The following is a 15,816-nucleotide window of genomic DNA, read 5'->3' as shown; positions in this document are numbered from 1 at the left end:
GCCATCAGGAATTACTCGAACTTGATAGTTTCATTGTCTCAAACATTTGTAACTTTTATCAACAATGCAATGAGGGAACAGAAGTTATGTTCAAAGCTAATAAAGACTGCTCTAAGAATTGTAACACAGCTTCCTAAGAATGTGAACAGTAAGAGAAATAGCAAAAGATAACTGGAGCTCTGTCACCATTATCTGAAGGCCAGAATGACAGTGTTTATTACACACATACTTAGCTATCAGCTGCCACACAGTCTCTCGAGCCACGTATCAGCTCTGATCAAAACTCCCTGCTTACAGTTCATGTCATCAGCAGAGTCAAATGCAATGTGCTAAATCCTAAAATGTGTTCAGCATTCTGGCCCTAACCCTGGAAACCATTAAGCACATGATTTTCTTTAACACCTCAAAAGTCTCAGTATTCCACTGAAAATGAGACCACTTAAATACTTGAAAATTAAGTGGAAGCTCAGGTAGGCTGCTGGATTGGGACCAACACTCCTTGTAGATCCAACCACTAATTCAGATCCTTGTTTTTGGTTCCATTTCAATCACCAAGCCTTGTGCAGTGCTTGGGACAAGAACTTACAGGGAACTGCAGAAGCAGTTTATTATCTGATAATAAACATGAGAACAAAAGGGTACAAACTTAAACCTAAACGAATTAAAAATCTATTCTGAGTAATATGATGAGTAGTTTCTATACTTTAGGCACCCTAAAATACACAAAGGTACTGCAGTAAATAGTCATCAAACATCTATCTTTAAGATGGAATACCTCTACCAAAATTACTGCTAAGCAACAGTGAAAGGAAGTAGCCTTTTTAAACAGAAAATATCTGTGCACTGCCATGTCAGGGACTAGGGGTCATGGGCAGAGCTCTGTGTGCAGATTTCACTCCAAGTTTCACATCCTCCCAGCACCAAAATCACTGTGTGTGTAAGTCAATCTATTCATGTGCAGCATCTTTTCTCCAGAGCTTCAAAAGTTCAGAAATCCTGAAAAAAAATAGTTCAAACCCTCTTTATTCTGCTCCAATATAATCCAGACTAATTAAGTATTATTTGTCATAGTTTTGTGTGTTGCCCATAGGGTTTTTGGTTGATAAACATATCCTATCTCTCACTAATGTCATACCTGAAATTAAAAATAAAAATGACAAAATATAGTTTGTACTAAAATTTACCACTTATAACTCCATTCAAACAAATTTAATGATTTAATGACTGGAAAACTCAAAAAAATTCTCTTTTTAAAACATAGTCTCTTTAGAATGTAAGACTATTTTACGTGTTTGGATTTAAGAAGTAGAAAATAAAGCTCAGCAGACCCATTTAATGGGAACAATCTTAAGGCTTGTCCACACAGGAAGTTAAGCTAAATTAGCTGAAAGGTGTGAATTTAAAGTGCATTAAGGTAAAGTGAACTACAGTCACTTTATTCTGAATGAGAACATTCACACCAAGCTTTAATGCACTTTAACTAATATACTTTAAAATCATATCTTTAGTTAATTTGTCTTAACTTCCTGTGCAAACAACTCTTCTCTAGCACTTACTGAGAGCCACAATATAGATTGATGTGGTTATATTTATAAATATGCCTATTAACCTTAAGACTCTGAGTCAAAAAAATTGGGATGTTAAATAAAAATAAGAAATATGTCCTTGCATGAACTTCCTGGTGCTTTGAGAGCGCAAACAGTCCTAATGTTCCTAGTGTAAACATGTCATTAATTTAGCCCTAATTTATATAAAAGTATATTAGCTATTCAGAGCCAGATTTAAAAAAAACCACAAACACTTGCATATTGTGACTATCGTAGGAATTTATTTCTGAAACAAATGAAATGTAAATAAATAGAGAAAAAGTCATGTTTCATTTAAATACAGCACATGTATTGAGATTCGCCAAGACACGCTAAATATAAAGGACTTTTACCAGAATTAACTTGTAAAAAAGGCTCTGAAATGCTTTATTTTCTGAGGGGTGTCTGAAAGTCTTAGTTATAAAGGATACCTCAAATTATCCAGAGAATGCAAACAAGATTTTGCCTCAGATAACCTGTGAAATCAGTACTGTGTTTTTCCTAGCACTGCTGGAGTTCAAAGGACCTTTTCAGAAGCAGTTCTTGTGGAAAGAGAACAGGGATGTACTGAACACCCAGCGTCTGCTTACAGGGTGACTCAGTGCTCTGACAGACCAGGGGACAATGGCCTGGCACAGCCACCACTGTGGGGATTGTTGGGCTCTACAGACCAACACACTGTGCTCAGCTACCAGGAGTAAAACCAGGGGAAAAAATATGCCCTTTGCCAGAGCAGGAAAATAATCTGGTTTTGCAACTGATTTGGAAGGCTGACATTGTGTCCCCCAGTACAGAGCCAGCCCTGGGTGCAGCCCCACAAAGCCTCAGGGTTGCACAGGGGGCTCTGATTTCCCCTGGATCAACTCTAAGTTCTTCCTCTCTCTTTGAAGGTTGGTGAATAGCACAGTTCAAAAGTAAAATACAATAGTGAAATAGTGAAGAGACCTTTCTTTTTTTGTTTTTTTAAATGATGACAGACAGAATGGGATAGTGGGCCATGAAAAATGAAAAACATCCTCTTTTAAAAGAAGACTGCTAAAATAACAGAACCAGGGGGTTTTAAAGCATAAACTTTTTATGAAAGAAATCTGCTGCTCAGCATACAGCACCTTTTCTAGTTTATCAATTCACAAGTTCTACATGATTCAAGCAGATATTCTGACTGACAAGGCTACAAGACAATAAGGATGATAACAATATATCCATCAGGTGATAAATAAATAAGTATTTCCATCAGCCTTCATAAATATTTTGAGGTGTTCTGTATTCCCAGAAAAGTTCTTTTAGCTAATAGAATCCATCAGTTAAAAGCTTCCTTAACTGCAGTGATAATTTTCTCTGACAATTTCACACAGTAACACAAACTCAGAGCACTGCATTAGCACAGGTGCAGCCATCCACAGCTCAACACCATGGAAGGGACAGTCCTTGCTCAGGTGTCGTGGTACTCTGAACATTTGACAGCTCTTTCAGAGTGCAGACTGTTGCTTTGGCAGCACATGGCCTTGAATCTCAGCTGGAGTCACAAACCTCTTTTAGTTCCTCATGTTTTCTGATTTCCCCTCCTGAGCAGCCCATGGCCTGTTTCTGAGCAGTCAGGCTAATGCAGCTTTTGGGCAGGCTTCCCATAGCTCAATATTCTGTATTTTGTGTTGCCATAGCTTTTAAATCATGCTTCATTTTTGTGATGAAATCCAGCCACAAACCTAAACTCCCCTGTATAAACTAGAAAGGCTCACCATTAGATTAAGAGTCCCAGGCAGAGGCAAAAAGCATGTGTGTGGCAAAACTGAGCTGCTTGTTCCATAGAGCCTGTTTGTGTAGTATCTTACTCCTCTCACACCTCACTTGGTACTTTCCCTTCACTGCCAACAGGTTCTCTTTGGAGCCCTTAATTCTGCTATATGTCATGGAATAAATCCAGGAGAAGCAGCAGCTGCTGCATTTGCCAACACTATAGCAAATGTAGGATTCCTTCAGGATCCTCCTGGTGTTTTCCCTGAGCAGTGGCACCCACAAGCTAAGCAAACCACACAGCTCAAGGCTGTCAAGTGAAAATGTTGGTTATTTTCTGTTCATGCAGAAACATTAAGAGTCCTAAACTTTTGGGGTCCCATATTCTTTCATCCAAGTTCCCCCAAATTAAACTATTAATATGGGGACATACCTTAATCTATAAAAAGATGCGCATCAATCTTCATAATCCCAGATATCACATCAGAAAAATACAAAAAAACCCCCACTCAAACAGCAAGAGCAAATGCACCTGAGACAGGCAGATGCGTCCAATTTGCACCATCAAGCACTTTACAAGCTAAAACTTTAATTTCAGTGATTATGCCTGAGGCATTTAAATGGTTTTAAATTATAAGTCTAGCAGAAGTATTTTTCTAATAATAAGCCATTAATTCTGGCAGTTTCAGACTGTCTGAATCTAGGTGTATAAACTGTAGCTGCATCAATCAGTGCTGTGTGTCTGGCTATTTCAGGCATTCCTTGTTAGTATGAAGAAAGAACAGTTTGTCCCCTAAGCACAACAGCAGCTGAGATTCCTGTTGATTGATACCTAAATGTGCCGTAGTGAAAATATATTCGGGTAGAGCTGGAGAGGGAGGCACAGCAAAGACGTAATGGGGGCGGAGGAAGGAGGGATGAAATTGGCCACAACAGGAAATTCCTGCTCATGAGTCTTCCAACTAGCTGACAAGATGGATTTCATTTCTGCAGGTAACAGTGCCTTTATATTTAATCTTCTACAGCATCTGTAACCATGCAAATTCTTCACTGCTCTGTATGCAAGCTCAATTACTGAAAAGATGTTCTTGCTGTTCAGGACATTTCTCCACTGTACATTCATCTTGTTTCATACACAGAATCCATTGATGTCAACAAAATTGGTGTGTAGAGAAAGCCTAAATATAAAGGGAATTTACTCTGCCAGTTGAAGAATCCTTTACTGGGAAGATGGTAATTTCTGAAAACCTAAAGTTGTTTATTTAGAAGCTTGTACTGTTTATTTCCAGAGACCCAATGATTTTGCAGCTGAAAATTGGAAGAAGTTCACAGAAGTCACCATAATAATTCTGAAGAACCTTACTTTAAAAGCTTTACAATTCTAAACAGGAAAGGAGCATTTTTTCTTCTGTAAGTGTCAGTCTCAGTGTTCTACACTGCGACAAGTGAACCTCAACCCATTTTCCAGCTTGGTGAAAATTTCAAGGTTTGGGTTCTCAGTTAGTTTTTGGCTTTTTAGTGTTTAGTTTCTTTCTGATCTTTGACAGCCTGAAAACAACTTAGACATTTCAGAGCAACAGATTTCTACCATTTGCAAACTGTGAAAATCTACACTTTAAAACATTGACAAAATTTGGCTCAGATCCTGATTTCATGGAACAAGTAGGCAAGCATCACTAAAGCAGTCAGTAAGAAAAGACTGGAATCTCCAATTGCATTAGTCTCTTTTCCAGCATTCCTTCAATCAGTATGGGAAAATGTTTTTTCTCCCAAGCAGTAAAATACTAAATTATGCACTTATGTAAAAATAGATGCAGTCTTGTTAATGACATAGAAGTTTAAAGTGCAATAAATACTTACCTGAGAGGCAGAAAAATCCTGTAATCAAAATGCTGGTGACAGCTCTGTTGGAAGATGTAATGAGGAAGGGACAGTGAGCCCACCTGTGAGCAGTTTCCCTCCTCCAGTTAAAGTCATGTCCCTATGGAATTCCTTTGGAAAATAATTTAGGAGAAGATCAGACTGCAACAGTTAAAATGAAGACATGCTCAAGTGTCTGGCTTATGTGAGCCATTTCCAATCTTTTTGAACCAAGGCAGAAATGATGGTCCTACTCCTACACCAACAGCAGTTTGTGAGGCTGCAGTTCACTAAAACAGAATTACATGCAAAAATCTCCACCTATCTCATAAAAGGGGCTGCATTTCATTTTCATAGTTAGCAAATAATTTATTTTTGCCACTTTTTCCTAACATGTCTGACCAAGTATAAGCCCTCCCCACAAACCATTCACTAGGAGAAACAAGGCAAAATTCATATTTCACTCTTGAACCTCCTGTGCAGATTAGTCAGAAGCAAAGAGGGGAGGTCTGTCTACCACCAGTGATTGTCTTACAGAACATGAAAACAAACCCACAAAGTTGCTGACAGGCTATTTTTACATTTCTACCCATACAAGTTTGGTCATGGTTTCTCTAAGGATGCATAGCTGTCCTCTTTGAACTTGTAGGAGATCTCAATATCCACTTTTATGGATTGTGTTCCCTTTCTGTTCAGCCAGATGGAAACTGGGGGTTTTTCCCAGCTTTGCAGTCTGGATTGCAAGCTGAGGTTAGCTTGGCTTTTGTCTGTTCCTTTATTTCCCTTTCATTTTCTGTTGCATTTGTCTATCCAGGAAATCACAGCAAATTACTCTGGGACACAAATTTACAACACACCAATTTCTTAGCAGAAATTCCCTGTGTTATTCTGCTCACCATGCCCCAAAGCTTTAGGAAGTGGAATAAACTTCCTGTCACTTACTGAGTATTCTAAGTGACCACACAGAGTTGCTGCATTCTCTAGCACACAGACTCTGACACCTCAGCTTCCTTTGCAGAATTTTTCTACTAGCTATTAGCTATTATCTATCTTAGGTGACACTTCAAAAATATCTTCAGACAGGTATAATATGTGTCTGCTGGTGCCTGGTTTTGCATGTTAATAATACAGTTCTTCCTGTACAAATCTCTGAGTCTAACTTTTAAATCAAGAAATGAAGGGACTCCCAAGAAAAACAGATTTCTAAAAGCCACTATTTTAAAATACTCCTTGTACAGGAGAACAAGCTCCTATTTTATGAAATGCTGACTGATCTCTCAACACTCAGATCTGTCTCACACACAGGGAACATTGCCCCACGTTTGGGGGAAGCCATTATCAGTGGCCATAGTAAGAACCGCGAGTGAGAACTTTTGGAAGCTCTCCATTCCCATTTAAGATTTAACCAAAGAACAGGAAACCATTAATGGTGAATTTCACCTGTAGAATCATGTACAAACTAATCTTGTTTCATTAGGGGAAGGCAATAATTGATCTGATTTACTCTACTCTTCTAACCCTGAGTTGATTTTTTTTTTAATTGTCTACAAGAATTTTTCTGATCTTGCCAGAGAGACAAGGACAGCAGAAGACTCCAGTAAATCTTTGGACAAAACCAAGATGTGTCTCTCTTCAATTTCTCACACTTACCAAACATGATGCACATTCTGTGTTGTAGCATTGAACTATTGAAAATTGACAACACAAATTCAGTAAAACTCATAGGATCATAGAATGGCTTGGGTTTGGAGGGACTTTAAAGCTCCTCTCATTCCATCCCCCTGCCATGGGTAGGAACACCTTTTTCTAGACCAGTTTGCTCAGACCTCCATCCAAATTGGAACTTTATAAATGACAAACTGTTACTAATTTTATTTTTTTTTTCAACTCTACAAAATAGAGAACTATGGACAGAAACCAATAGTTCTAGAAAGGAGAAAAGTTCTGGATTTGAACAAAATTACTCTTATGCTTGCAATACAGAAGTCTGAAGGCAATGATAAAAACTGTGTTGAATGCAAAGACTGAATTAAAGTCTGTGGGGATTCCTAACATACTAGATTTTGGATGGGGGAAAGAATATATACTAGAGAGTAGTTTGGGTCTTTTTCAAAATAAAACAATTTGGTAATACATGGACACATGGCTTGCATTTTTGTTCTGTTTGTTACTATACTGGTATTGCATTTCAGTTTGGGGAAAATAAAGGTAACTGCAGTTGAAAAGACTATTGTTGGCAAGCTCAAAGACACAAACTAGTTATTCTGTCCTTAGTACAGCAGCCAGCATAGCACATTTCTACTGCAATCGGAAGTTGGTCAGCTCTAAAGCATCTAATTAAAGCAATTATTCTAGGCTTTAATGGTTTCTTTTTATTGCTACAGTATCAAGAGACTCTGCTGAAACTGGGTCTATACCCTCTACAAACAGTTAGCAAGAGAGAATACTTCCCCTTCCAAGCATTCAGTATAAATAAGACCCAGAGGAATCAGCCAGGTGAAGAGCTGAGTTATCTGTGGGTTTAGTTACCTGTGCTGGAGACATGATTAGCAGCTGATCCTGCTTAGTCTCATTCCCCTTTCTCACCACTTGGGTGTCTTGGGTTTTATATGTAATTTTGATCTTTACGAACAACAACAACAAATGTAAAATGAATATGAGCTACTAATTCATCTCTGTTACTGGGCACCAAAAATTTCAGGATTCTGATCCTAATGACCATGGAGTTTTTAGCATGACAGAAAAAATTATTCTCAGTTTCATAAATGTCATATGTAATTAAGTACACTAATTCTCTAAAACATCCCTTGAAAGTTCAACTCAAAGCTCATTGAAATCAGCTAAAAACTTCCATAAAGTTCAGAGGCTTTTGCATTATGTTCCCTTTCTGTCCTAACAAAACCCCTTTATAAAATTAATTTGAAATTCCAAGATAAATCTAAATACCCTCTTTAAGAAATGTAGGGTTTTAGCTAACTTGCAATAAACAATCCAGCCACTTTTTGGGAAGTCTGTCAGTGTTGAAACCTGGGCCTGTAAGGCAAACTTTGTGAGCAAGATAAAAGTGCCACTAAAGCTGGTTGGGCACTTCGAAAGAACGCTGGTACATTACATATTTTATTGCTCACATGCACAAACCCACCAGTGTCCCAGTGTCCTGAAGGCAGTCGTCTTTCTAGCTCATTGATTTAAAGCAAGAAAGCAAATCAACACACTTATATGTATAAAGAGCTGAATTTGGTGAGGTAAGACCCATGAGAAGGTGTTTGCAAGAGTAAGGTCTGAGACATACGGTTTACAGAGAGTTTGTTCAGTTTAGTTTACAATAAAACACACTTTATGTCAACAGCTGAAATATGAAGTCTAAAGCATCACCTTTTTCAATATCAATATTAAGCTCAGCAAAACTTTTCAAAGGAAAAAAAGTCCCCTGCAACAATGACCACAGTTATTCTCAACATGCAGTTTGTCTAGCACTAAAGCTGTGCATTACTATCACCTTTCTGCTCTCTACATATTCCTGCAGTGCAGTTAGTTTTTAAATAATTAAAAAATTCGCTATTAATCAACCTAATGAAAAACATGTCAGAAACTGAACAGAGGTTCATAACAACACAGCAAAGACAGAGAACTAATTAATATCTATAAATAACATTCAGCTGCAAGTTATGACAGTTGTATAAAATCACATACATTTATCTCTTGGCCACCTCGTCTGGAAAGGCACTCTGTACACTGACTGGACAGCCAGGGAGGCTGGGGGTAGCAGGCTAAAATATTTTACTTTTCCCATTACCATCCTCCTATAGCATCTCTCCTGTCTCTACCCCAATGCTTTCTTTGTTTCTTGAATGATGAATCTAAACCTGATCCTAACTGGCACTGTAATCAGGCTGTGAGGACTGACTATGCTCAGTGTAAATAACACCACTTTCACAGCTTAGATGTGGCATCCTGTGGGTTTAAAGAAAGAGCCCTATGAACACGACAGCAAATATCAAGTGGGGAAAGCTTTTACCATTCTGTTCCATTCCCTTAAATAGAAAATAGCAAGGAGTTAGTGTTGTTTGATAGGGACAATAATGAGATAGGATGGGAGCTGTCCAGAGCAGTAGTTATCCCTAAACGGCAGACAAGCAGTGACAAAATAAAATAAATTTCTTTCAACTGCTCACACCATTCTTTCCCTTCTTCCTGTTTTTCACTTCCATTGCTCAGAATCTGGTATGCTCTCTGAAACTTCATCTTCCCCTCAACTTATGGAATTTAAAAATGCCTGTAGCATGTCATGATGTAAAATAACATGCCTTGCTATAAGACATCGTCTTGCAATTCTCAGCTTCTTATCATGTGAATGAAATAGAGTTATTGTTCATGTACTGCTTCAAGAAACCATTCTTTAGCTAATATGACCTGTAGTAGTTCAATTAAATTTGGTAGTGCTGAAACTTGTTACAGCTGAGGCTCAATCCTTACCCCTGTGAGCACTCAGACAGCCACTTGCTGTCCTAAATGCTCAAAATAGATACAGATAATGACACAAAGTGTAATTTATATAAGAACATAGCATTATTATGGCATTCACTTTCAATCCCAAATTGGCCACCATGGTCAAGTTTAGGCAGCATCAGTCTAAGCCAATACAAATTTATGCCAGAAAACTGAAGAACATTTTAAATAAACTACATAGAGACATTCAACTGCCCAGTGATGCCACAAGGTTTCTTTATACACAGTACAGCAGTGAAAAGCAATCAGGAGGCATTAGACAATGGAGGCCACTTCTAAAATTGTCAACATTAACTAGCTAGATGTGGCATATTTCATACTATGTCAGCCCATTCAGTTTCCAAAAGCCCCTAAAAATCATCATCTGCTTGAAATTCCAACTCAAAGTAAAGTGCTATGTTGATTATTTTTAAATAATAACTTTCTGGCTATGTATGAAATAAAAATTGAATGATTATTTTCACTTTTGAGCCAAAAAGTACTGTCAATTGTCACAGTGGACAGAATCCAATACAAATAGCCAGTTCTTTTTCATATTCTTTTGCAATGATCATAGGTCAAATTTTCCATATACAAAATGCCTAGTGAGATATATATATATATATTTAAGAGGTATAAATGGCTAAATGGGAATTCTAACTCAGTATTGACTTCTGAACCAACTTGATGAACTTCATTATAACAATTTTTGACATATGGTCATAGTTTTAAATATTCTTACATAAACTTCCCCAACCACTCTAATCATGCATTCAGTAAAATATTTCAAACTTCTCCTTCACTTTTCAAATGTGCGCTGGTTGCATATTTCAGCTTCCACAACATGTTACTTCAGTCATTAAAATGTTGGACCTGAAATTTCTATCTGTTTCAAGTGACAATCTGACTGATCTAAAACTTAGTTTAGCTACAAAAAACATTGTGTTTCAGTCTGAGTATCTGCTCTCCTTTTCTAAAAGAATTTTTCCTCCCCTGGTGATGCATGATGGCTGTTGTATAATCTTGTACTGCCCAAAAGAGAGGCTATAGAATCCAGCCTATAAAAGCAGAGATTTATGACGTGGCAAATATTTGCTTGAGACAATTGCTGACCTCAAAGGAACATCTTCAGGAGCCCAGGCCTGCTGAGCGTTGCCATATGAGTCACACAAAGATTAGCTTGGAACAAAAGCTGTGGCAACTTTGCATTTAGAAGAAACTTGGAGTCAGGTACATCTTCTCAGCTTGACTCCATGTGAAATTTAAATCCGTAAATCATTAATTTCAATATTGTCAGGGTACAAAAGGAAAAGGAGACATTAGCCTTAAAAGACTTAGAAAGGAGTGCTTTAGGATCTCTCTGCAGATTTCCATCTTCCCTAGCTCAGCCTCTGCTGTAAGGCAGGACACAAACACTGACCTTGGAGCTGTTCTGTGTGCATTCTTGACATGCGTCTGGGGAAAGCAAGTTTAGACAACAGCTTCAAGCTCATCTTGAACTCTTCTAAAATGCATTGCAGACTCTCAAGGTTTATTAGCACAGAACAAACCCAATCTGAATCACACAAGATGATCCTTAACACAGGCTTGAATATGACATAAGAGGAGGCTACAAAATCAGTGATGGGCTTTCTTCTGGTAAAAAAAAAAAAACAAAAAAAAAAAAAGCAAAAAGGGAAAACTGACATGACATAGGAAGAGAAGAAAACAGCTCCTCAAATCCCATGGCTAAAGAATTAAATGAAACAGGACATAAGGAAATAATACTGGTTCTCCAAAGAGCTGTCCATTAAAACTCTCTTGATAACATTCATGAGAAGATATCAAACATTAATCTAAATCTTCTCATATGCATAATGTTTATGAATCTGAAAATTTAAGATGAGTTTTGTTTATCCAAACTCCTTGCTTGAACACTTTCAGATGTCCCACCTACTCTTGCACTTTAGAAAATGTATGTGTGCTACTCATTGCCATTATATTTTCAGCACATCACATTGTTAGTTTTACATCTTAATTGCTGGGGAATATGTATGTTTCAGTGAAATAAATCTTTGGGCTCTAAAATTTTCTACTTGTTTATTCAGTACAGTTTATACAATGTTCAATAAGCCTATATATCAATTTAACATAATGGGATTATAGCAAATTTTGTCATTAATGAGTTAACAATGGCAACACTAGGAATGAAGATGTGAAAACACTGGATTTAGTACACCTTAGAAACAAGAGTGTTCTCATGGGTCTTTGAAGAGTTTGCCCTCTCATCAGCCTGGAACAAGCTAAGCTCATTGCTGCAGTGTTTTTCCAGCTGCTATTACCTGTGTCAGTAAGACCACACTGCTCTTACCTAATGCTACAGCAAGAACTGTGCATGGCTCAGCAATACAACATTACTAAATGGGGGGTGAGGGGGAAGGGGCAGTGGAAGATTTGGGGTGACTTGTCCTTTTTGAAACCTTCCATCTGTTTAAGCAAGTAGTTGGGCTGTTAGTCCCATGGGCTAATTGGCATTTGACCCACATGCATCTCTCTAGCCACAATACAAAGTCTGCAAATTAGACAATACCCAGAGTCAGGACTTACACAACCCAAGTATTCAGAGTGTAGCTACAGCCACAGACTGTCCATGGTCACTGGTCCTGGCTTCTTAAATCCTTTAAGGCTCTCTGAGAAAGCCAGATCAGTTCTGGGATTGGAAACACCTGCGTAGGAAACATTCACAATTCCTAGGTTTTCTGGCTCTTCCCACAAAAGATACTGAAAAGCCTTTACAGAAGAGGATGCCCCCTGGCCACCTTGATGCAGTAGTGAAGTATTTTAGCGAAGGATCAGACGAGTGCTAACAGGTTGCAATGGGCAGCCCCACCCCAGACCATCACACCAGTCCTTTTTCCAGGACTACAACACCAAAAGCCATAAGCCATACACAACCTAATATATTATCTGCTTTGTATCCAGAGGTATCTTGGAGGAGTTAACCTGCTGATCTTTTAATGAGTAAATCAGATTGAACAAAGAATTATGTTATAAACCTTGGCTTTTACTTGGTGTTGAAAAATCATATAGTATATAAAAATGGTGAGATCCCGATATTTGATCTGTGTGAGATTATTCTTCTTGCTAAAACCATGAAACTTTGCCAACTCCTTGGCTGCCAGCCACATAAATCAGTTTCTCATACCTCTTCCTATAGGTCACTCACCATACACGTCTTTAAGACTAACATCCACTTTTTCTCCTGTTTCAGCTTAGTCCTATATGTAAAGCATCAGCTGAAATAGGTCTTGTTATAAATCTGTTCTGCTTTATCTTTGCTTCATTTTCTAAGACATATAACACTTCTGTAGATCATTAGAATTCTTATTTACTTAGTTTCTGGATAAAGTGATCCCTTGGTGTTACTTCCTTGTCTTCTGATTTCCGGGTAGGCTTCTTTTATCCAGTGCACTTCAAATGCTGGGATAAAAGCTACAGTATAACAATTGCTAATAAGAGGACAAACTTAGTAAATGTGAAGTTACTAAAAGTGCTCTCAGTGGCTTATTCGTACATAATCTGTAACCGCAGGCCTGGCAAAAGGACTGACATTTTCGTTCATCTGAATGAAAATTGAAAATAAATTCTGAATGAAAATTGAAAATATATTCTAAATGAAAACACTGAACAAGGAAAAACTGCAGAACTAGATATCAAATGGGGATGGGGAAAGTAATTAAGAAGATCAATATGCAATGACTTAAAATTTTTGCTAAAAAGACCCCCACACCCTAAACCCAGGATTTTCTTCACATATTGCAAAACATACAAGCCAAATTGTTATTAGGAACTCAAACACTTCACACTAAACATACAGTATTTTAATCCTGTACCTTAGCTAGTATCACTGATTCAAGCAGTAATATTGTTTGAAGTAGGGTATAAAAGGATAGAAATATAACCCTAGACAGCAAAAGGGAACAATTAATTTCACTGACTCATTATTGCTTTCCTCTTTATTCAGACACATAACCTAATATTATTCATAAAGGTGCAAACATGGCAATTTTTCTTCATTTAAATTGGAGCTGAGAGACAAATCATCAGTTCCCAGGCACATAGGAGTGTTGTGACTGTTGTCACTTGTGTTCCCCAGGAAGAACTCAGAGGTGCTGGCTGCTGTACCAGCACAGAGCAGGGGATCTGTAGGTTTGTGCTGGGCAAGGAATAGGAAGAGCAATGACAGTTCCTTGTTGACAGGACTGTGGGGAGCTGGTGCGTGACACTTCTGCAGCTGCTCTGCGCATACAGGGACAGCGACTGCTTTTGCCTGCAGTAATCAAATCACATCTGAAATACAAGAACTAAGTCGCTGTAGTGGGAATGCATTCACTGCGACACTGAGACTCTGTGAGTGTGGAATCAAAGGGAGCCTGCACCCAGATGATCAGTATGCTGCACAATTTGTCGAAATATGAACTTGGATGCTTGAATTTTAATTCAAATGTGATGAAAAATTGTGACCAGAGGAACTTTCTACATCCAATTAGGAAAAACAGAGACAAATTCATCCCTTATGCAAGTCCCCCACAAAATAAACTGGCTTAATATTGGAATCATTCAGATGTCTCTTTTTAGGTAAAATGAATACAAACTTAGGGAGTTTATGCATTAGGCTTTTCCAACTGAGATTGGCTAGAGCGCTGGTAATGCAGAACACTTTAGGGACGCAGTTAACTTCAATACATACAAAGCTTAAATTTCATTATTTTATAGTGTGCTGGATTTCACTGAATCACAGCTACTACTTTATGCACGCTGTAGCTATTTTGAGGGAAATAGACATCTCTATTTCTGTTACTTATACACCAGCATACACAAATTCTTTTACCTAGGCACATATATGTAAAAGCACTACATGCACACATCTCTTCTGTACCAGGAAGAAAAGCAACTAGATCTATCTACAGGAAAGTTAATTCAGCTGAATTCACAATAAAAGATCAATACTTAATCTCAGGTTCTGCACACCTTATCATCAACTTCAAAATCAAATACAATTTTGACAAGCTATATAATCCAGTACTTTACACTCCTTTTGAGATCCTCATGGCATATAATCTCTTTTTAATGGATGAGGAAGGAAAACAGAGAGGTGAGATGAGATGTTCAGAACTGTAAAGGAAGTCAGTAGCATGCTAAGGATAGAACCCAGTTGTACTAATGTTTCTAACCCCTGAAATGTTAAATGCAGACATGGAATCCCACCAGAAAAACAAGCAAGCATCACACTAGTGCCCCTGCTTCAAGCATACATGCCTACTGGGAAGTGCTGGACACTTCTGGTTGCCAGCCAGTAAACTTTCCCCCTCCTCAGCGTGAACTCTGATTGTCTGCCAGTTCACTTACCCATGATTATCATTTTTTCTGTCTGATGAGTGTAGAACAATTGCCCCTCGAGCACGGGTTAGCCAGAGCCGGAAGAGCTGCTTGCCTCCAGCCCAGCTGTCGGAGTCTCCAAGATGCTGTGCAAAATGTTGAGTTAAAAGAAAACACGAGTAGGGGGAAAAGAGAGCTCTCTGAGAACCTCCACATGGTTCCTGTTGCTAAGGGAACCACTCCCTTTGTCTGCATAGGTTAGGAATGGCTGCTTCATTTGGAGTCTGTCTCTTAAGTACTGAAAACAGCACAACAATTTCAGAGAGAAAATAAAAAGTCCAGAATGTCTTGCAACCTTAGAGAAATGGAACCACCTAGGAATTCTTACATTAAAAGCATCTATTCATAGTTGATCTGGGTGACTCCAAGCAGACTGTAGAACTCCTCTGTGCCATCTGATGGGACAATACACTGCTGCACACAGTTTAATTTAGTTATTGTAAGCAGCTTTTGTGGATGAGGATAGCTGATTACAGAGAGATGGATCAAGAAATCAGGTCCAGTTTACTACAACAAATGGAGAGAGATCAGCAGTAACAAATATAAGCATTTAACAGGTATTTATGATGGGCTATAGAAGAGAGGTGCCTTTACTTACATGGGCTCCTATAAAAATCCAAGCCCAAATCCTTAACTCTGATTTCTGTAGCTGCTCTGCCCTGGTACCTCTCTGTCCCCAGACCCAGCACTGGCCATATTTCTGAACCCCCAAATATTTGAGAATCAGCCT

At 38.3% G+C, this 15,816-nt stretch overlaps 1 protein-coding gene across 1 annotated transcript in view; it reads right to left on the bottom strand.

The window, feature by feature from the left end:
* Positions 1-15,113, bottom strand: part of ANKFN1 (ankyrin repeat and fibronectin type III domain containing 1) — a 103,621-nt gene extending 88,508 nt beyond the window's left edge. The window contains exon 1 of the mRNA XM_030962189.1: positions 15,057-15,113. The gene's annotated coding sequence lies outside the window, so the exon portion shown is untranslated. The remainder of the gene's footprint in view (positions 1-15,056) is intronic.
* Between the last annotated feature and the right edge of the window lie 703 nt (positions 15,114-15,816).

Source organism: Camarhynchus parvulus, chromosome 18, assembly GCF_901933205.1.
Source record: "Camarhynchus parvulus chromosome 18, STF_HiC, whole genome shotgun sequence".
Taxonomy (NCBI): Eukaryota; Metazoa; Chordata; class Aves; order Passeriformes; family Thraupidae; genus Camarhynchus; species Camarhynchus parvulus.
Note: the sequence above shows the minus strand (reverse complement) of the source record. Positions and strands in the feature narration are given on the sequence as shown.